This window comes from Microcebus murinus, chromosome 12, assembly GCF_040939455.1.
Source record: "Microcebus murinus isolate Inina chromosome 12, M.murinus_Inina_mat1.0, whole genome shotgun sequence".
NCBI lineage: Eukaryota > Metazoa > Chordata > Mammalia > Primates > Cheirogaleidae > Microcebus > Microcebus murinus.
This window is the reverse complement of record NC_134115.1, coordinates 30,450,816-30,472,903: the sequence shown is the minus strand read 5'-3', so window position 1 is coordinate 30,472,903 and position 22,088 is coordinate 30,450,816.

The following is a 22,088-nucleotide window of genomic DNA, read 5'->3' as shown; positions in this document are numbered from 1 at the left end:
GATAAATACATTTGTCTTTTTGTCTTACTAGAGAGCTCAGGGGTTTGTTGAAAATGGGAAACTATAAAACTCCAAATGGATTTGCTTCTACCGGCTGCGTCCTCCTCGACCGTCCTTATCCCAGTCATGTAACAAGATCCAGATGAACTGTAACGTGAGTTAATTTCTCTCTGGACCCCGATTTCCTATGAGAAAGGAAGGTGAGTGACATTTCAAAAGAGCTTTCCGTGATTTATGTTTTTATATCCGCGGAGGTCTTTCAAGAGCTTGGTATTTTCTCATAACCTGTGGAAGCTTCCTTTGTCTGCCTTTCGACCTATTTATTAGCCCAACAGTTTCTTAGGTGAATTGAAAAAAAGAAATAGTCTTCAAGTAGAAATACAGAGAGGTCAGGAAAAAGAATAAATTATTTATGCATTTCCAATGGTAAGAAATGGTCTCACTTAAAAAATTTATATATAAATATATATCCACACACTGCATATATATGTGTGTCCATATATATATATGTATGTGTATGTTTGTGTGTATGAAGAGAATGCCATTTATCCATTTGGTATACTAAAATAACCCTATTTTTCTCATATTATGTTTCAGGGAACACAAATATGCTATTTTTATCTGGTGCAATCAAACAAACCTTTGAACCAAAAGTGAATTCCTATGAATACATGAATCTCCATCAGAACACAGCCTGCCAGGCCCCTGTGATACACACAGCACAGTGCTGGCTCTGTGAGGCTCATAAAGAAACATAAGGCCCTGGCCCTGCTTTAGAGAGTTTATTGTCTTCATGAAGACATTCAAGATATGCATATAAAATCTGATCATATCAGTCCCCCACTGAAAACCCTAGAATGGATTCCCACTGCACTTAGGGTAGAAAGTCAAAATGCTTAGCTCAGCCTTGCTAAGTCTTTTATTTTCAACTCATTGCTCTCTGCATGTTCACACAGATCCAAGTAGCTTCTTCAATTCCTCAAATGCACCAAGCTCTTTCTAACCCCAGGACCTTAGCACCGTCTGCTCTGTCTTCCCCCCACTCTTCCCCCTTCCAATCTATGCTTAAATGTTGCATGCTCAGAACAGCCTTCCACCAGTAAAACAGGCCCTTTGCTAACATTATCTTATTACACACCCTTAATTATTTTTCCTTCATAATAGTTACCCATTTGTAGTTTATCTCTATTTATATTTATTTCCAGGTTCCCGACTGAACTAAAAGCTCATCATTCCTGAACTCTTTGGTTCTTTGCTATCTCAAGTTCCTGGCACCATGCCTGGCCCATAGTAAATATGGGCATAATAAATATCGGCTGATTAAATTAATAACTCAATGAATGTAGAGGGGTTCACTGGCCATTCAAGACAAATTCCCTGAAAGGTACAGTTCAGTCACATTTCCTCAACTTGTTACACATGTTCTATCTAAATTTCTTATTATTTTTCCTTGTGTGTTCTTCAGCAACACAACAACATGGGACATAGCACACACACACACCCTTGGGTCACATGCCTGATGCAGGGCTGGGCCTTCAGATTAGCAAAGACTTTTGCCCAGAAAGTCTTCCCTCTGGTGGCTAAACACTCCCTCCTAGCGCCTGTTCTGCTTTCTGCTTTTTTAACACAGGGAGAGTAGAGTGTAATAGGAGAGTAGATAAGGACCCTCCTAATCAGCAAGAGTTTTTATGAATCTTCTAGAGGAAAAGCTATTACAGTTATAAATGCTTGCTGAAACATGAGTCCAGGAAAGACACTTGTGGGCACATTGTTCTTCATACTCATCAGGGCAGCAGTATTTCTGTCTTAATGCTTAACGATAGAGTCTACAGAAAAAGAAATAGAAGTGACATGCTCAGAGTTACATGAAATGTTCTAAGGAGTATTAAAAAGCAGTTCTGCTGGTAGGTGTGTATTGGACAACCAGGAAATATTCAGGCATTTGGCTACATTCATGATGTCTCCTTTTGGAAAAGAAAATGTCATGTTGCTTTAATGATCATAGTGACAAGAGCCAGCACCCCATCAGAACCCGTAATGGGGGAACAGGCTCAGAAGCCAGGGCTTTGGTGGAAGGAGCAGTCATTGGAGCAGAGAAGCCTGATGACCATCAGAACATAGGTTTTCTTCTGCCACAGTAAATTGAGGGCCTTCAAGGTGGGCATCTTTTGCATGACCACTTCCCACCCCCTACTTTTCCACAAAATCCCATATAGTCCACATCAAACTCTTACACTCCTTACTTTGTAGTGAGTCATGAAGAGAGCAATACATACCTTGACTGAAACCCTCGAGTGAATTATATTCCTCATCTACTCCCAGTCCTGCATAAGAATGGGTAAGAACCACTTGTCCCAGAGGGCAGCATTCCATGGCCAAGCTTGAGGTCACGTAGGTTTAAGGGTCCTGGGGTCATTGAGGAGAGTGTGATGAGGGGACTGTCTAAAAGATGTGGGACAAAGAGTGCTGAGACAACTGGACATCCATACCTGAATGAATGACATGGGACCCCTTTCTTATATCATACACAAAAATTAACTCCAAGTGATCAGAGACCTAACTGTAAGAACTAAAATTATAAAATTCTTAGAAGAAAACACAGGCATAAACCTTTGTGATCTTGGGTTAGGCAAAGGCTTCCTAGGTAGAACACCAAAAGCACAAGCAATGGAAAAATAAATATATTGGACTTCATTAAAATCAAAAACTTTCATGCTACAAACAATGCCGTTAAGAAAATGAAAAGATAACCCACAGAATGGAAGAAAGTATTCACAAATTGTATATCTGATAAAGGATTGGTATCCTGAATATATAAAGAACTCTTACAACACAATAACAAAAAAACAAATAACACAATTTTAAAGTAGACAAATAAATAAAATAGACAAAGGATCTGAATATACATTTCTCCAAAGAACATATACAAATGGCCAATAACTACTTAAAAAGATTCTCAATATCATCAGCCATTAAATAAATGAAAATCAAAGTTACAATGAGATACCACTTCACCCTCAATAAGATAGCTATAAAAAATAAAAATAAACTTTTTTTTTTGAGACAGAGTCTCACTCTGTTGCCCCAGCTAGAGTGCCGTGCTGTCAGCCTAGCTCACAGCAACCTCAAACTCCTGGGCTCAAGCAATCCTCCTGCCTCAGCCTCCCGAGTAGCTGGGACTACAGGCATGCGCCACCATGCCCGGCTAATTTTTTCTATATATTTTTAGTTGGTCAATTAATTTATTTCTATTTTTAGTAGAGATGGGGGGGGGAGGACGCGGGTCTCGCTCTTGCTCAGGCTGGTTTCGAACTCCTGACCTTGAGAGATCTGCCCGCCTTGGCCTCCCAGAGTGCTAGGATTACAGGCGTGAGCCACCACGCCCGGCCTCAAAAAATTAAAATAAATTTTAAAAAAACAAAAGGAAGCAAAAATTTCTAATGTTGAGATTCAAGAAAGAGCAGAGACACAGAGAGGTGATCGTGACGTCCCTTCCTTTTCTCCTCAAGCACTTTCCATTACGTAATTGGCAACTGAGAGGCTGAAAAACAAAGCAGTTTTTGGAACTGGGGTGACAAAATTGGGATTTTGGAGTAGAAGCCCTGTGAAACACCCCAGGTTTTCTGTCAGGACTCCTGAAAGCCTCTATTCTAGGATTAAGACAAGGAATAGCATTCACAAGTGCAGAAACCCAGCTCCTAACTAGCTCAATCCCAGACTGGATAAAGTAACCCACCCCTAGCCCACTTGCCTGCCAGAATCAGACAACACATTGTGGAAATAAGAAACCCAGAAAAATCAACAGATAAACTAATACAATTAATACGTGAATTTAGCAAGATCATCAGATAAAAGGGCAAGGTAAAAAAATCAACTGTGTTTCTATACATTAGTAAAACAATATTTTAGTGAAAATTTTAAAAGTGTACCATTTTACAATAGCATCAAAAAATCAAGTATCTAGGAATTATATCCAACAAAATATATACAAGTCTTCTCTGTATCTCTACATAAAACTACAAAATATTAATAAACATAATTAGAGAGGACTTAAATAAATGAAGAGATGCATCCTGAGTTGGAAGATTCAATAGTATAAAGATTTAAGTTTCCCCCAAATTGATCTATAGATTCAATGTATCCATAATTGAAACCCCAGCAGGCTTTTTCCCCACTCTGTTGAAATTGGCCTTAATATTTGTACCCCCATAATATGCTGAAATAAAAAATAAAATAAAATTTATATGAAAAAGCAAATGACAAAAAAAGTCAAAATCTTAAGTAACAAAACTTAAGGACTTATATGGCAAGACATCAAGACTGATTACAAAGCTACAGTGAGTAAGACGACGAGACTTTGGCAGAGGGATACACATATCAACCAGTGGAAATAGTCCAGAAACAAACCTCCATATAGCCATTTGATTTATGATGGAAATGAAGGAAGAAAGATGGTCTTTTCAATAAGTGGTGCTGAGTCCATTGGAAATCTATATAGAGAAAAAAATGAATCTTCACCCCTACCTCACCCCACACACAAAAATCAATTCCAGATGGATTGCAAATCTAAACGTGAAATGTAAAACAATAATGCTTCTAGAGGAGAACATAGGAGAGTACCTTCATAACCTTGGATTTCATTAAAATTAAGAACTTCTGTTATTTATACAGCCAACAAAAGACTTGAATTCACAATATATAAAAACTTCTACAAATCAATAAAAGATAAGCCAACTTTAATGGGGAAAATGTGAATATACACTACATAAAAGACAATATCCAAATGGTTACTAAACATATGAAACAGTGCTCAACATCATTAGCCTTCAGGGAAATGCACATAAAATTACACTGAGATAATCACCGAATACCCACCATAATGGCTAAAATTAAAAAGACTGACAGTACCAACTGTTGGCAAGGATATGGAACATCTGCAACTTTCATGCACTGCTGGTGAAAGTATAAATTGCTACAAACTTTCGGGTAACTGTTTGGCAGCATCTATTTAAACTGAACATATGTATACTCTGCCTGAGAAATCCTACTTCTACAAATATACATAACAGATATACATACATATGTTCACCAAAAGACATGTGTAAGAATGTTCGCAGAAGCTCTGTTTGTAGTAGCCAAATCTTTTCTATATGTATGTTATACTCAAAATCTATTTTTAAATTGTTGCTAATCTAAATTTTATTGGTTTTGTTTGCATAAGAACCATAATGATATGAATATTATATTTAGTTGGTAGTACATGTTTAAATTATATTATAATTAAAATAATTGAAGAACTTTAAGGGGGAAAAATATTAAGATATTAGAATCATTTTTAACTCCTTAGTTGAATTTTAGATTTTGTTGAGTGATGCCAGATGTAAAAATCAGAAAATTCACTTCTTAAAACTTCCTCCCACTTCCTTCTCCCAAACTTCTGTTTTTATTGTTGTTAGTTTTGTTATTATCTTACTTTGTTGTCTTATAACATTAACGTCCTATTCAGTGATCATAAATCTCATGGTTTTCTCTTACTTCTGATTTACACTATTCACTTCTCACCACCCATCTTTTTATTTTAATTCAACTTTTTCATTCCTGCATTTGTCAGATGAGATCCTGTTTAATAGCTGAAATAAAAAAAAAAAAAAACAGAACTAGAGTTCCTGCTTTATGAGGGAGAACTGCGCTAGTCAGCAGAGCAGACTGTAGATCTCACCTAGGGTTTGGGGAAAGTGGGGGTTAGAGACAGGAGGATTTTCAGGTGCCTACGTGGGCTGACGTCATCGATGAGACTGCTGTTGATTGGTTGGCACAGAGGGGTGTGTCTAATTGGTTGGCTTCTAAAAGCTTGTTCACTCAGTTACTGCCCTGTGGGGGTGCAGGACCTCTGATTTCAAGATTATTCTTTTTTAAGCACCAAAAGAGGCAAGATATGCTTCATCTTTCTCTGCTGCACAACTTTTAATAAAAGAATTTGTTCTGCAAAATTTGGATTCAACCAAAAGGCCACACTCGAGGATACAGAAGGCTACATGTGGTCCCACCCCTTAATTTTGTTTTGTTTTGTTTTGCTTGTTTGTTTGTTTTTCAGACAGGGTCTCACTCTGTTGCCTGGGCTACAGTGCAGTGGCGACATAACAGCTCACTGCAACTTCATATTCCTGGGTTCAAGCAATCCTCCTCCCTCAGCCTCCCCAGCAGCTGGGACTACAGGAGTGTACCATCACATCCAGCTCATTTTTCTATTTTTTTGTGGAGACAGGGTCTGGCTCTTGCTCTTGCTCAAGCTGGTCTTCTCATTTCTGAGCTCTCTTTTCCTTGAGTGTATTTTCTCCTACACTGGATTGCTTATCTGTCTTTGCATGTTCTGTTCCCCTTGTTTCTTTTCCGGAGTATTTTATATGTTTGCCCTGTCCTTCATCCTTTTCTTGCTTAATATGAGCAATGCCATCCAGATAGTCTACATCAAAGGTCACAAAATCGGCACCCTGCAAAACAAACATTTTGTTTGATCTATATGTTTTGTTTGTTGTTTTTACAAAATGCAAATGTGTTGCCAACATTTAAAACTTGGGAGGTTCTGCATAAAACTCCAGAATTACAGCTTCTCTTGAAAAAATCAGAAGATATAACAGTATTCACCTGACATTCCCAGATAGCAACAATCAGCTGGAAACTTTAACACTGACAGTTTTCAGACTTTAGTGAGCATCAGGATCTTGTTAAAACACAATTTTTCCTAGGTTCCACGCCCAGAGTTTCCTTGAGAAATTTGCATTTCTAACAAATTCCCAGGTGACACTCACGTAGCTGATCTACATCAGCTTGAGATGCAGCTTTTACTCTCTTATTTACCATGGACCCCACCACTCCCTGTTATCTCACATGTCAGCTTATATACAGCACCTGCCCGGCCTCAGAAGGTAACTGTACTGGCAGCACCTGTGATCTATTAATAGTTGATCTGAATTTCCCTTGGCCAGAGACCTGGCTATCTATGGTCCATCCTGCTGTTTGAAGGCTATATAAAGTGTATTGCCCACTTTTCTTGGGCTAAAGGCACAGAGAGCTCTGCTGGGACTATGCATGTCCTTGTTGAAGGTCTTGGGCTCCCCTGTCAACACCAAATTTTATACATAGACCCCCTCCATATGGGGAAATGACTCTCATTCCCATGGGAGAATATCTTCAGGGACATTCACCCAGTTCTGATGGATCCCTGGGGAAAACAGCCAGATCTCTTGGGTTTTTTGCTTCTGCTGAGGTCTCAAGAATTCACAATACCCTTAACCTTTCCTAGAGGTTGCCTGTTTACTCTCTAGGTTTTCTTTTCTTTACATTAGTGGATATTAGTGAGAATTCTCAGAATTTTGTCACAATCTTCTTTAAAACACCTTCAGGTGAGCAGGACGGGGAAGGCAGGGACCTCTCCAGTCCACACCAGAATCTGCTTATTTTCTTGGCCACCAGGTTTTAAAGTTTCTAGCAAGAATTTGTACCCCGTTGTTAGCTTGTTTATTACTAAGGAGTTATTGCTGGGTTTTGGCTCTTTTTGTTGCTTTCATGAGAGCTTCAGGAGGAATCTACGGTCCAGCTTCCCTGTACCATCATTATGGTGAAGTCCAGCTCTGAGTAATTAGCCTTAGTCTGGATGGTTACCCCAGAGATTCCAGGGAAATCAGCTTAGGGTGAGGCCTGAGTATCAAGATCTTTAGAAGTTCTCTGGATTATTCTAATACACCACCAAAGTTGAGACTCACTGTTACAGCTCGGTGCTTTTCACATTTTAATGTGCATGCCAATCACTGGGGTCTAGGTAAAGTTGAGTTTCTGAGTCAGCAGGTCTAGGGTGTATCCCCAGAGTCTGCATTTCTAACCAGCTCCCAGGCATGGTGCAGCTGCCGGTCCTCGAACCACACCTGGTAGCAAGGCTCTGGAGTTAACTTGACTAATATTCTTGCTTGCCCTGGTATTCTTGCTTGCTTGTGTCCTCAGACTCAGTGTGGCAGACACTCTGCGTAATGCATATAAGGTCATGTATGTCTACAGACTGCACTTTTTGAAAATTGCTCAGGAGTTAGGTGAAGTGAAATTGGGTCATCACAGAGTAAGATAAAATCGCACATTGGCTCCTGAGATTAGCCAGTCCTAATCACAGAGACTGGAAATGCACACGTTCTTAGGCTTCCAGGAAAGACAGGGAGAGGATGGAAATCCCTCAAATCCTACTTCAGAACAGATTTATTTTTACCCAAGCACCTGGCATCTGTCATCACTTCTCCCAAGGATACACAGGGCCACGCAAAGAGAATGGCATCGGCAGCGTGGCACCAACGTGCCACAGTGAAAGGACCAAGAGTGAAACAAGGCCAGAAAGAAAGGAAGAGTGAGCAACACTTCCAGCATTTGAGGAGCAAGGCAAGAGGACGTCACTGAAACAGGTTCTTGGGAACACTGGGGTAGGTAACTGACAGTGGCCACAAAACCTGGGACTGGCGCCAAACTGTGTTAGCGAAGTAGCACCACCAGATGGCGCCGTTGGCTCGAGGAACAGAAATGTCAGTCACGCTGCCCGTGCGAATTTTCTTTCGGCCCTTCTTTCAGGAACAATCCTTAGACAGGTGGAATGAAAATGATAGGAGTGAAAAATCAGGGTTACTAGACGCTGCTTTACATTGGGCCAGGAACATATGCCATTCGGCACAGCCTCCCAGTGCCTAAACTGCATGCACCTGCTGGGGGCTGAGCAGGTCAACTCTTGTTCCCAAGGCAGAGGGTCCCTGGAGGAGTTGTGTGCTCTCTGGATTAGTGAAGATAATATCTATTTTTTTTTTTTTTTACAAACACTGGTAAAATTCTTTTGCAAGGTGAAAACACGGGTCCATTCTTGGTTTTTGCTCTTTTGAAAGGTGTTATATATTGAGGGCTGTGTGAATGGAAATGTGTTAACTGCTTTAAGTCCATGATTTCACTTCATCTTCACAACAGCCCTGTGGCTTGTTATCCCCATTTTACAGGTGAGGAAACTGAGGGCCGAAGAGATGAAAGCGGTTTACTCAAATGATGAAAACAAGATGTGAACCCAGTTTAACCTGCCTCTAAAGACTGTGTATGTAACCACTGCCCTATATTACCTCTTGATCAACATTTATTCATAAATGTACCTGTCCATATAGTGGTCCTTTTTAGTCTGGTATTGTGTGATTTGCAGCGAAAACATCTTACATGATACAGTGTGGAAAGGGAAGAATGGGTACTTCAGGTGCCCACAACAGAGTGCCTAACTCATTCTTGAGTTGTAAATATTTTCCAGAACGTTTTTATCTCTCTCCCTCCTCCTTCTTAGTACCTCTTTATAGCATGAAATGCTGTCAGATACCTCTACTAACCCAAAAATCAGCGTTCTCACAACCACCTAGTCAGTACCCGTCACATGGTGATTAAATTCCATCTGTTCACTGCTTCCTTCCCAGGCCTGTCTTTCCCCCACCAACTCCCAAACAAATCTATTTTTCCCCAATAAAGTAACCTGTGAAAAGAAAAGCAAATTGGTTACATTAAATCTCACTAAAGTGTGGATGACTGCTAGTCACTGCAATATGTTATCCAAATATCCAGATAAGAGGTGTTTGGCTTTAAATCTAAAGGAAACTTCAGTGATGACATTTCAATCTACATGCTTGCTTATAGCTCAATACTTTGCTTATTCAAAGAGACAGACCCTGGGGATAAAGACAAAAGATAGGGAGAAAGGATAAGACCTGCAGTTAAAAAAATTAATTAGTATTATGAAATTACACACCTGGTGCTGAACAGTCATGGATCATGAATAAAGCTAATAAGAAAGCTATCTCTTTCCTAGGCTAATTCCATGATATGGTCCTTTTTTTTTTTTACAGTTTTTTTTTTTTATTTCAGCATATTATGGGGGTACAAATTTTAAGGTTTCAAGATATGGTCCTCTTTTAAAAATTTTTTTTTCTCATTTGGAAAAGGACAGACTACTTAAGAAACAAAGAAACCTGAGGAAACCCAGGGTGACCAAGTAACCCTAGCTTTCTTTATATGAAGAAAAAAAATTCAGCTAATAAGCGTAGAAGGAATGACAGAATTAGAAATTTTTCATTTTTCAACCCCTAATGCAATAACTGATTCAGACAACACAGTCAGTAGATAAAACTGTTATGTGAAAGGTTGAAGAGGAAAGATTGAAGGGGGAACTTGCAATGGATGGGGTCTTGGTGACATTTCCAGGCCCCAGTGATCTTGCCTCTTGGGACAAAAGACCCACTGTGGCCCTTCAGAAGTGATGCAGTAGGCAGTAGCCAGCATCTCCTGTGAAGAACTCTCGTTTAAGCTTTTGAACCCACATCAAATAAGCTTCTAGATCCACCTTCCACCCTGCAAGAAACATAGGGGATACAGGAACAAATTAAGTGGCTCCAGAAGAAGTGAACATACAAATTCAGAATGGCTAGCGTCCTGCACGGCTCAGCTTCCTCACAAAGATGGAGAGATTCTGCTCTGAAATAAGAGAATTAAGACACACAGCACCACACACAACATGTGGACCCCAAGCCAAACAAACAAGCGGTAAAGGCAGAGAGAGAATCAAGATAATTAGGGAATGTATGCAGACTAGGTATTTGATGGTACCAAGGAATTACTTTCAATTTTGTCAGAAGTGACAATGGTATTTGTAGTCAATGAATAATGAATATGTCTGGTTTTTAGTGATGTTTACTGAAGTACATAAGAGTGAAATGACGTTATTTCCCCTAATGGCATTAATTGCCTCAACCAAAGGGAAGAAAGAGGAAATGGGATAGGGGGATCAAGTGTGCCATGGTCGTCACACTTGCTTAATGTTGATGAGGTGTGTACTAGGGTTCATTTGACAATTCTATGTGTGTTTTTAAATTTTGTAATAATATAAATGTTAATAATCTAAAAGAAGACATGCTTATTTCAGTGCTATTAAGTAGCCCAGTAGCTCAGTGAGACTATTTTCAGCTTTGTTGGAACACATCCACAGCCCTTACATAGTAGAGACTCATCAGTGTTCGGTCCCCAATGTCCCCCCTTATTAAACCGCATCGCATTCATTTATCCATCTCGGGAAGACAGATGGCGCCACCAGCCTGGTTAGTATTGGATTCAGTGACTTCAATTTTTCAAATGGGAATGCACTACAGAGAACAACTTCCTTGCTACAGAAAATCAGCTACAAAGCTACAAAGGTGGTTAGCTGCAATGGGCTGAGCCAACATTGAGTTTAGGTCAGGGACCTGTTCAAAGCCAAGTGGTTTCTTCCAGAATCCCAGGAAAGTAATGCTTGCTGATGCAGATGGCTCTAAAGCATATGAAAAGATGCTCACCCTCATGCATAATAAAAGAATGCAAATTAAAACATACTGAGGTTTTCAGGTTGTGAGAAATCAGAACAATTGAAAACATACATGCTGGAGATACAGGGGAACGGACATTCTCATACTTTGTTCGTGGGAATATAAACTGGAACAATACCTATAAGAGGACCATTTGGCAGCATCTAGGAAAATTACCAATGCATATACCCTTTGAACAGAAATTCCTTTTACAAGTTAATGCAATTTATTCTTGTTCCCACCTCAAATCATATTTATCCAAGGTTATTATATTGTTTATAATAGTAGATGGCTTAAAAACATACTTATCAGAAGGAGACCGCTAAATAAATTATGGAACAACCAAATAACAATGGAATATCATGTAACTTTTTAAAAATGAAGAATATCTTTATAATTATATCAAACTATCTCCAAGACATAGTAAGTGGAGTGGGAAAAAAAGCAAGATGAAACAACTCTGTATACACTATACAAAAATTTGTGAAGAAAAGGAAAAAAGAATACTTATGCTTGCATATGCATAAAATATTTCTGGAAAGATCCCCAACACGCTAATAACATTGGTTGCCTTCAGGTAGCTGGGAGGAAGGAAAAAACCCTATCATGTCTTTTGCCTTTGGAACAGTATAAATGCATGACCTGTTCAAAAAATAAAAATAAATTTCTTAAAAACAAAAAACAAAAAGGAGTCAGTTAACTTTCACACTGAGCTTGAAGGGAACATGTCATTTTTTAATTAGAGGCTAGGCTGGAACCGGCTGCTAGAAACTGTCCACTGGAATGGAAGCCACTAGCAGCAAAAAGAACAAGACACAGTTAAAGCTCCCTGTAGAGGAAAACAGAATCCATTTTACGTCCAAGTGATACCAAGTTATTGCAGCTGGTCCAATTAGTGCTATTAATAGTTTCGTCTTCCACTCAGGCTTACCTCTCCTGATGGGATGGCCCCTGAGATCCTGAAAGCTGGGCATGTCAGAGGCCCCAAGCCTGGTGACCCAGTGTCGGCAGTGGCAAAGCCATCAAGAGCCCAGCTCTGCCCACAATTCTTGGGAGAAAAGGGGGAGTCCAGATCCCCACCACCCATCTGCATGACCCTGGAGAAGTGACTTTGTGACTCTGTGCCTTCTGCTGGGGAAATGCACATATCAAGAATGAATCACTGAAACAATGTGACATGACGTCAAGTTCATTTTTCAAATATGTCAGTTCAAATGAAGACAGAGGCTGTTCCTTAAATCTATGAAACAGTTCCTGTTTTGTAAAAAATAAATACTATGGTGGGGAAAAAAGTACCTACCTGGTTGGAATGCTGCAAAGATAAATGAGTCCATACATGCACATGGTAAGAGTTAAAATAAAGGTAAGCTGTCATTATCAGGAAGAAAAGGATGGCACTTGGAAACCCTTCAAGGTCAGTATATCTGCAGCATCCGTTCTGCTTGATGGCTGTCGGTCAACATAACGGGCGAGCCAGGTATCTACAGACCACATCAGAAGACCACTCTGAAGAATACAGAATGCAGGATTTTGGAACTGCAAGGAGCCCCATGTGTCATCTCATGTCCCTGTGGTGGTGCCTCTTAGTGTTCACTATATCCTTCTCTCTGTTCCTTCCAAGGCAGGCAGAAAACTCTGCTACCTAGCCCCTTGCCCTTAAGTGAAGCCACGTGACTGAACCCAGCCAGCGAAACGTGAGCCGAGGCGAGGCCCTGAAATAGCCTCCAGCAGCCCAACATGTGCCAGGAAAGCCAAGTGTTGAGAAGGTCAAGTCACAGGAGAGAAGGAAACTGAATTCTTGTGTCACTACCTAGAGAGCCACCAAACCTGTGGCAGATTGTGCATGGGCTGAAAATAAACTTTTATTTGTTAAACCCACTGACATTTTGGAGTTTGTTACTGCAGCATAGTCTAGACCCGGGTGGGGAAGCTTTTCATGTGGGAAGGCCACATTAATTTAGCTGTAATCAAATTAGGCCACATTCAAGAAACTTCAATTAGATATGCTTTAAAATGTACATTATTTTGCAAAAATCTAACTACTATGTACTTAGTAATTTCAAAAATGAAAGTGATTAGTTAATTTTAAAGTTAACTAAGCTTTTAATGACTTTGTTGTGTCTGCTTTTGTTGGAAAGCATTTGAATATTGGTTGCAGCATGGAGGTTCCCAGGTTTAGTTGATCCTCCAGATGGGCATCAGTCATTTGTGACCTTAAGTATGTCTCAGTTTGGGTTTGGTAGGATTAGCAGCAATAATTGAAAAGCAAGACAGCATTTTTCGGGCGTGTTGCCAAAGGCGTGGGTATTTACTGCATTTTTCCATATTTCAATTGGATCTTTCTTAACAACAACAAAAAAATGACTTTAAAGTGTTACCTACTGAGAGCTCAACCAATTCCATCTGTAGTTCTTTAGGTGCCTTGGGGATATCAACTAGGTGAGGCTGCAATGCTAATTTGAATGTGATGTCATGATTCTCAAAGTTAGTGAACCTTTCATTGTATTCTCCAATTAATACGTCTACAACAGCTGCATATTCTTCAAATGATTTGCATATGTCATCCTGCTCATCAATGAGCTTTGCTAACTGGGAAAATGTTAATCTGAAATTTGCTTTTGAAGAAATGTTTTGAAAAGAGATAGCTTTTTTCGAAATGCTTGGATTTTTTTTTTTTTGGCCGCATATCATATAGACTTAGTTTTATCTTGCAAAGAAATATTCAAGTTGTTTTGATTTGACATGATACACAGAAATGCTGCATTCCTATAGAAATCTTCTTTCAATAATTCACATTGTTAATTCTGTTCAATACTTATAATTTGTTGCAAAGTGTCACTTAAAATAGTAGCTTTAGCACAGAGATTTTGCTGATGAAGATACAATGAAAGGAAATGAGAGCATTTGGATATGTTAATACTTTTTTTTATCTGTGCAATAGACCCTCATCTATTCCAGTCATGGAAAGTGCACCCTCTGTGCATATACTCACTAAATTTACCAAATTCAGTCCAACTTCATGACATTTATCTTGAAAGTTGTTGAAGATATCTATTCATACCCTTGTTCTGTCTGCAAGAGAGCCCAAAGCCAGTAACTCTTTAAAGCAAAGAAAATCTGTTATGACCCAAATAAAGTAGAAAACCTGCACCAAGTCAGTAGTATCAGTTGATTCATCCAAAGCAACTGAATAACATGTATTTTCCTTTTGAAGTATGGCATGAAGTTGTTTGGTTAAGTTTAAGGCTAATTCATGCTGCCAATCAGTTATGGTTCTCCTGGAAAGAGGCAGTTGTTTGTACTTTGAAACGTTATCAGGGTCTAAGCATCCTACAACTTCAACAGTGCATTCTTTCACAATTTCTACATCACTGAATGGCTTTCTTTTTTTCTTGAATGTATAAGCTACTTTATAAGTTGCTTCAGTGGCATTATTTCCAGGTCTTATTGCTGCTTGAAAGAATTGTCTTTGCTTTTGTTTTTCATCTTTTAATTTCTGCAATACAACCTTTAGTGCCTCTCCAATTTAAAATATTTGTGGTCTTGGCCGGGCGCGGTGGCTCACGCCTGTAATCCTAGCACTTTGGGAGGCCGAGGCGGGCGGATCGCTCAAGGTCAGGAGTTCGAAACCAGCCTGAGCGAGACCCCGTCTCTACCAAAAATAGAAAGAAACTAATTGACCAACTAAAAATATATATACAAAAAATTAGCTGGGCATGGTGGCGCATGCCTGTAGTCCCAGCTACTCGGGAGGCTGAGGCAGTAGGATCGCTGAGCCCAGGAGATTGAGGTTGCTGTGAGCCAGGCTGACGCCACGGCACTCACTCTAGCCTGGGCAACAAAGTGAGACTCTGTCTCAAAAAAAAAAAAAAAAAAATTTGTGGTCTTTATGAGTGTTTGAATGCTGATAAGCATAGAATTTCTTTAATGTTGATATTGCAGTATCACAAAGCAAGCAAATCACCTTATCTTTAGCAGAAACAAGATAATATTGCAATTGACAATCCTCATTAAAAAATCTGTTTTCTTCCTTCAGTGTTCTCTTGATCTTCTTTGACATGATGGGCTATTAAGCAGACAGAATTAAAAAATACTGTCAACTGTGCAACTAACTCACAAATTCCACTTCAAACAGAAATACAGTGCACTGATGTCAAAAGCTGATAACAGACTGATGTACTGGACCCCCACAAACTCAGGTGGGGGAAGTTAGAACTAAATCACGAGCGTAGCAGCCATCAATTTAGCCCTTGTGGCTTAACTAATGTTCTAATCATGCCAGTCAATCTGGGGGAATTATTTTGTTGAAATGTATTTTATTCTTGGGTATTTTAAATACATTCATTTAAAAAATAAAATTAAAAATGTAAAATACAGACAAATATGTACTAATAAAAATAAAAGAATTTGTTTTATAAAATCTATATTCAGTCAAAAGGCCAAACTTAACCTAGAAGGCCACATGTGGCCTGAAGGCTGCAGGTTCCCCACCCCTGGGCTAGACTAGCTGACTGATATATCCCCAGCCCTTAGTGGCTCTAAGGATCACAGTGGGGCACCTGAAAGTATTTTCAGTGAGGTTGCATTAGCTCAAAAATGTCTTTGCTTTTAGAGGGAATTTTATCCATATGGTTTGATGACATCAGTTAGCTTTCAGGCTGGTCAGAATTCACGGGCTGTTTATAGTGTATGTCATTTGCTTGGGTAGGCAGACCTTTCAAACCACTGGATCCACAGTGGCTTAAGGTTGATAAAACAGAACTTTCGGTACAAAAAAAAAAGTTGGGAAGCATAGATAGTTGTCCCCTCATTCTAGGGATGAAAATAGAGATCCTGAGGGAGAAGCTAGGGACTCATCCCAGGTCACACCTAAGCCTTATGCAGACAGAGCAAGTCACCAGGTCAGAAGTCAAGGGTGAGAGGTAAAATGCCTTCACACCTTAGTTCAGCCTGAGCAAGGTCAACAGTCACTCAGGGATTTCAGATCCAAAAAAAGTTACTCCCTGTTCTAGGGCAAATTCTAGGAAATCAATTGCTCCACATGGGTCTGTCCCAAATTCAGCTACAATAACCAGGCACAAATGAGAGCAAGGCAGGCACCAGCTAGTATGTTTCCATGAGATATTGCCAGATCGTCCACTTTTTCCAGAAAAGCCTAAAAACGTGGTGAATATTTGAGATCTCTGTATTTTTAAATGTTGGCAATCATTTGAAAATGAAAACAAAAATTCTACACTGCTCAAACAAAATTCATCTGAGGGCTGGATTAGACCTTCAGCCCATCTAGCTACTACCTGGGCTCTCTTGTTTACTTGAACTGCAGGGATATGACCATGCCCACAGGCAGTCAGGCCACAGAAACATCACCCCCACCTGCGGTAGGGTTACCAGAGTTAGCAAATAAAAACACAGGATGCTCAGTGAATTTGAACTTCAGATAAGGAATGAATAAGTTTTTGAGTATGAATAGGCAATACTGTATAAATATATTATATATATTGGAATTATATGTATTATGTGTTATACTTATATAATATTCCCTGCTCATACTTATACTCTACAAATACTTATATACATAAGTATATGCACACACATATATATGTACGTAAATACATATCTATATTCCTATACAACCTGGGACATGCTGTACTAAAAAAATTATTGTTTATCTGAAATTTAAGTTTAACTGATTTCTTGTATCTGTCTTCTTTCTTTGGCCTCAAATAACCAAGAAATCTGGAAAATGAAGGTTTTGGGGGCCTCCCCAGAGCAAGTCCCCAAAGCTCTGCAGTGTGAATGACTGGGACCGTGTAGGCAGGACATAATCCCACCTACAGAGCAGCTTCTCCCCCGACCAGTGGCCACAGGAACTGGCTAATCTGGTCAGGCTTCCCTGGTTTCCTCGAGATGGCAGCCCATTAGGGCCACACGGGCATACATTTTGCTCTCCCCATCCCTTCCCTGCGCTGAGGGGCCCTTTGCAGTCTCTGCCATGAGGTCGCCACATATGGCTGGGATCCCAGCGCGGGCGTGCTCGCTGAATGAATGCTCAGTGGGACCAGAGATGTGACAGTAAGCTGGAGTGGCTCCAGGGGTCCCCTGGGCGGGGAGGGAGGCCAGCTCGGAAACCCCGATTCTCCCTCCTTCCCGTAGACCTAACTATCTCACCGTGTCTGCCCTGCTCCCAGGCGGAGCTGCTGGCCGGGCAGCCAGGCAGAAATCCCAGATGCACCACCCGCCCACCCCACACCCTCATGGTGGCACAGGTCAGTCCCACGATTAGACAGGGTCAGGACTGCACAACTGAGCGTGCTAGGAGCCCGCTCTGCCCCAGAGTCTCTTGTCTTCCCTGCTTCCTTCCTTCCCCTCTTCCTCCTTCTGCCTCAAAGGAGCCCCCCATAAAGCAACTGGGTCCTCCACCTGTCTTTCAAAATGCTTGCTGACTGGGTCTCAGTCTAGTTTTTTTAAAATTCTCTTTGGGTAATTTTTCTTTTAATTGATCAAACCAGTCCCTAACTGTGAAGGGAAAATAATTGTTCTGGTACCCCCACCCCCTGTGGGAATCATTTAATTAACATTAGTTGCTTCTGAACACTGGTGTTAACCCCCAGGAGACTTTTAAAAGGTTTTGGACAGATTCAAATGCGCTTTTACCCTGAGAGAGTATATTTTATTCACCTGGGTGGGTAATTTAAAGATGAGCAATATACCTAAAATATTATGACTAGCAGATTTGTCTTTTTCTCCTCTCACTGGAGGGCTGGGCTGGGCTCCCTAAGGCTGCTCCTTGGACAGGAGTGGACTTCAGCACTTCTCACTGTGATCGTGGATTCCTGGGAGGAAGGGGAATACCCACCCCCCTCACCCCCACCCAGAGGTTCCAATTGAGTAACCGGCAGATCTGGATCTAGATTGTTAAGACACCTTAGGGGACTCCAAATCCAGTGAGTCATAGACCACTCTTTGAGAAACTTTGGATGAAATGGTCTTTCTGGCTTTGCACTATTTGTCTAGCAGTTTTAATAAAGTTGTGACTTAAAATTACATTTCTTCCCTAGTGGCAAGAGAGAGCATATATTTGAGTCTAATCCGAAAGCCATTTTACTGTAGTTTACTTGAGAATCTCTGTGATCAACATGTAGATACATCAGTGAGACAGAAAAATCACTGGGTGGGTCTGTTCACTGCCAATAGGCTGGAGCTTCTCAGGAATGGCCTTTGAGTCCTGTGCTGTGGGGCTGGGGTGTGTGAATGCCATGGTCTGTAGTCACAGCAGTCCTGGGGGAGAGATCCTTGAATTTTAGTGAAGTAGAATAGCGCAAAGATGCCTTTGAAATAGCCTAACGCTTTCTGTTTGGTCACGAGATTAGCTATGACCACCTAGCAGAGGGGAAAATGCTGATTTCACCCATCTACCTCCACTGACCTCCAGGGGGCAGCAGAGCCAGGGAGAAAATTAATTTCGGCGGCCGGGCGGGGTCCTGCCAGTGTTTCTTGACTGGCTGATGGACAGGGAGGGTTCTGGTTGCTTTAATGTCCAGGATTCTGCAGCCACATCCTCTCAGGCCCCCACGGGCTGCCCTCAACAGCCACAGCCGCAATCCCCACCTGTGATGGAGGTGTCTCCAGGCCCAGGAGAGGGCCAGGTGGCTGGGCAGAGGCCCGGAGCTCCAAAAATCCTGGTGAACTCCAAGCCCATAAACTGGATCCAGACTGCTGAAACTGAAGCCCGCCTCCACCACTTCCAGGTAGCTGACCTTGGGCAAGTTACTTCTTTGCTTCCTCATCTATCAAACGGGAATAGGAATCTACCGACCTCATGTGGTTGTTGAGAGGATTAAATGAGTGAAGAGATGTGAGCCACTTAGACCAATGGCTGGCACCGAATAAGTGCGTTATAAGTACCTGTCCCTGCGTCACACATAACTCCAAACCATTTTTGGAAAATGAGGGAATCTTCGTAGAATTGGTTTTAAATAAATTAATTGCATTTGGATTGGATTTAGATTACTAGAGGTTTTAAAATAATGCTTAACAGGTGCTTTGAATTGCTAAGTTGAATAAATCTGTGTTGGATTAATATGATTCTCTCTGTGGGTGTAAACAGTGGTGTACAGAGCATGCTTCCAATTTTTAAAACTCTAGATATAAGATATCTTTAATACTGAGCTGCATGAGACATAATATTTCTTGAAGATTCAGGGTCTACAGTGAATCTCGGATATTACTGTATTAAAGATATGCAGATGGGCCGGTTCACAGGGCTCTCTTGAAGATAAGAAACTGCATACGTCAGTGTTGCTGCAGGCATTTTCATTCATTCACCTGCTTTGTGTCCCATATGCTATTGTCTACTCAGGCAGCCCCAAATGACGTCTGCCCTCTTGGTTGCTGGTGGCCTGAGCTGATTTAAGACAATCCACAGAGACAAACTGAGGTCAGAATGGTGGGCTGACCTAACAGATGCCGGAAGTAGGCGCTCAATAAAGGCTGGGTCTCCTACCTCCCTCAAATCGAGTGAGTGGGATTTTTTGAAACTCTAAGTGAACTAAAACAACTTCCTATTTTCCCAAAGGGGACACGCCAAAGGAGATGGGGTGACAAAGATTTACGTATCAATGGCTTCCATAACTACTTATTTTAATACTCAGGCTGTTCTCTTGCAACTCATTCGTTCTTTTTCTTTCTCCCTATCTTCCCCTTAGGTGTACCTTAGGGAAAGGGTGCTAGACTTTAGTGTATCTTTGTGCAAAGGGAAAAAAGGCTTCTCCCAAAACAGGGCCTCTTCTGGTAGGACAAATTTGTAAAGGGCACCCACTCTGCATCTGAGCTCCCACGTGCTCCCCTGGCTGGACCCCTTGGGGCAATACACAAAATGCACAACCACCACAGTAGCCTGTGTCACCCAGTGCTCCCTGCAGGCAGAAGCGATGAGGAAGGCCAGGGACTGTGTGGGAGCCAGCAGTCTGCTGGTGAAGACAGCGCCCACTTGTATTGCCACAGCAGCCCCTGGGGCTGAGAAAGGTCCCCTGCCAAACTCACCTGCCCTCCCTCCAAAGAAGCCGTCACACATCTGGTTCTGCCATATGTAGCTAGGAGACAGACATTCCTTCTTTTTCTCCAAAGAACTCTCCACAGACTTTTGGAATCTTTCATTTAAATTGCAATGTAAGTGTGAGGTTGTGGTCTAATACCACCAAGCAGTGGCTCAAGTCCTCTGGAGGGATAATTTTTCTCAGTAATGCTGAGTTTACTTTTGGTTAAGTCCACTGGCTTTGCTCATGGGATAAATGAAATTCCTGACCCAGCCTAACAACACCAGAAAACTCTCAGAATCCAATTAGTAAATAAACTCCATTGTAATTTAAGGAAAAACCACTACCCTTGCTATTTACCCTTCACACTGAAATAGTAAATGATACTACTGTGGGAACATTGAAGAATATCTCCTGGCTAGACCATCAGCACGAGGTAAGATTGCCTCTTCTGAGAGTCCTCTGCCCTCTAAGATTGGAATTTGGGGAGGATGCATTTGTAAATGATTTTTTCCCAGTAATGACAACGTTCAGTACCACATAAGAAATGAAATTGAAGCATTGATCTTATTCTTCAAATATAGGATAGCTTCAATATTAAAATTAACATATAAATTTAACATCCATCTTATTTTCGACTCACTTCTGCTGAGTAAATGCACATATAAAGAATGAATCACTGAAACAGTATGCAGTGAAATAAAGTTCATTTTTCAAATATGTCAGTTCAAATGCAGTCAGAGCCTGTTTTCTGGGCACCCAACAAATGTTCCCAAGATGCTCCCTCTCCCACCACCTCCCGCCTGATCTATCCTTAGGGCAAGCAGGAGACCTTGGGAGTTGAGTCCCTAAACAGCAAATCTGGTGATCTATGCCTGCTACACCTCTCACCCCCTTCTCTAATCCTATCTCTTTTTATAAATTTTAAATGTTCTTATGAGCCTGTTGATTAACTTAGCCTGGAGCAGTGGTTTAGAATCATTGCCCCTTTCCCCCGGTGTCTGTCACCTTTCCAGATTGTTCTGCTATTAATGCAATCAGAGCCATATACCTAACAAGTGCCTGGCTTCTCAATTCATCCCTAAAACTACTCCTCCTCCCGACCCCCATCATCAAGAGTGTTGAGATGTCTTAAAATTCAAAGATCCAGGGCAAAACCTGTTCCCAGATGTAAACTGGGAATCATGCAACAGGAAAGGAAGGGTCAGCAGATCCAAAAAGCTTGGCCCTCCCCTTGGGGAAAGGGTAGCACATCAATGCTGTTACCAGGTCTTCACCAACCTGACATTTCCAGAAACAGGCCTTTCTGACCCAAAATGTGTACTCAAGCTAGTAATTGACACTAATGCCAAAATTATTTGAACTAGCTCTAGCGTATGTACTAAGACTGCTTACATGTTAAAGGTTACCCTTGCCATGGCAAAGTAGCCGGGAGTGCAGAGGATTTAGAAATCTCAGCACAAAGCCTTTATATCCCTCAGCCCTTTTACTTGGCACAAATCTAAGAAGAAAATTCACAGATGTGATGAAGAGAGGTCATTCCCAAATCTTAGTGAGTTTACAAATTATCTCGAGAGGATGATGAAAAATATACTGCTTAGGCCACCAGGGATTCTGACTCAACAAATTGGGCCCAGGAATCTACACTAGAGACAAGCATCTG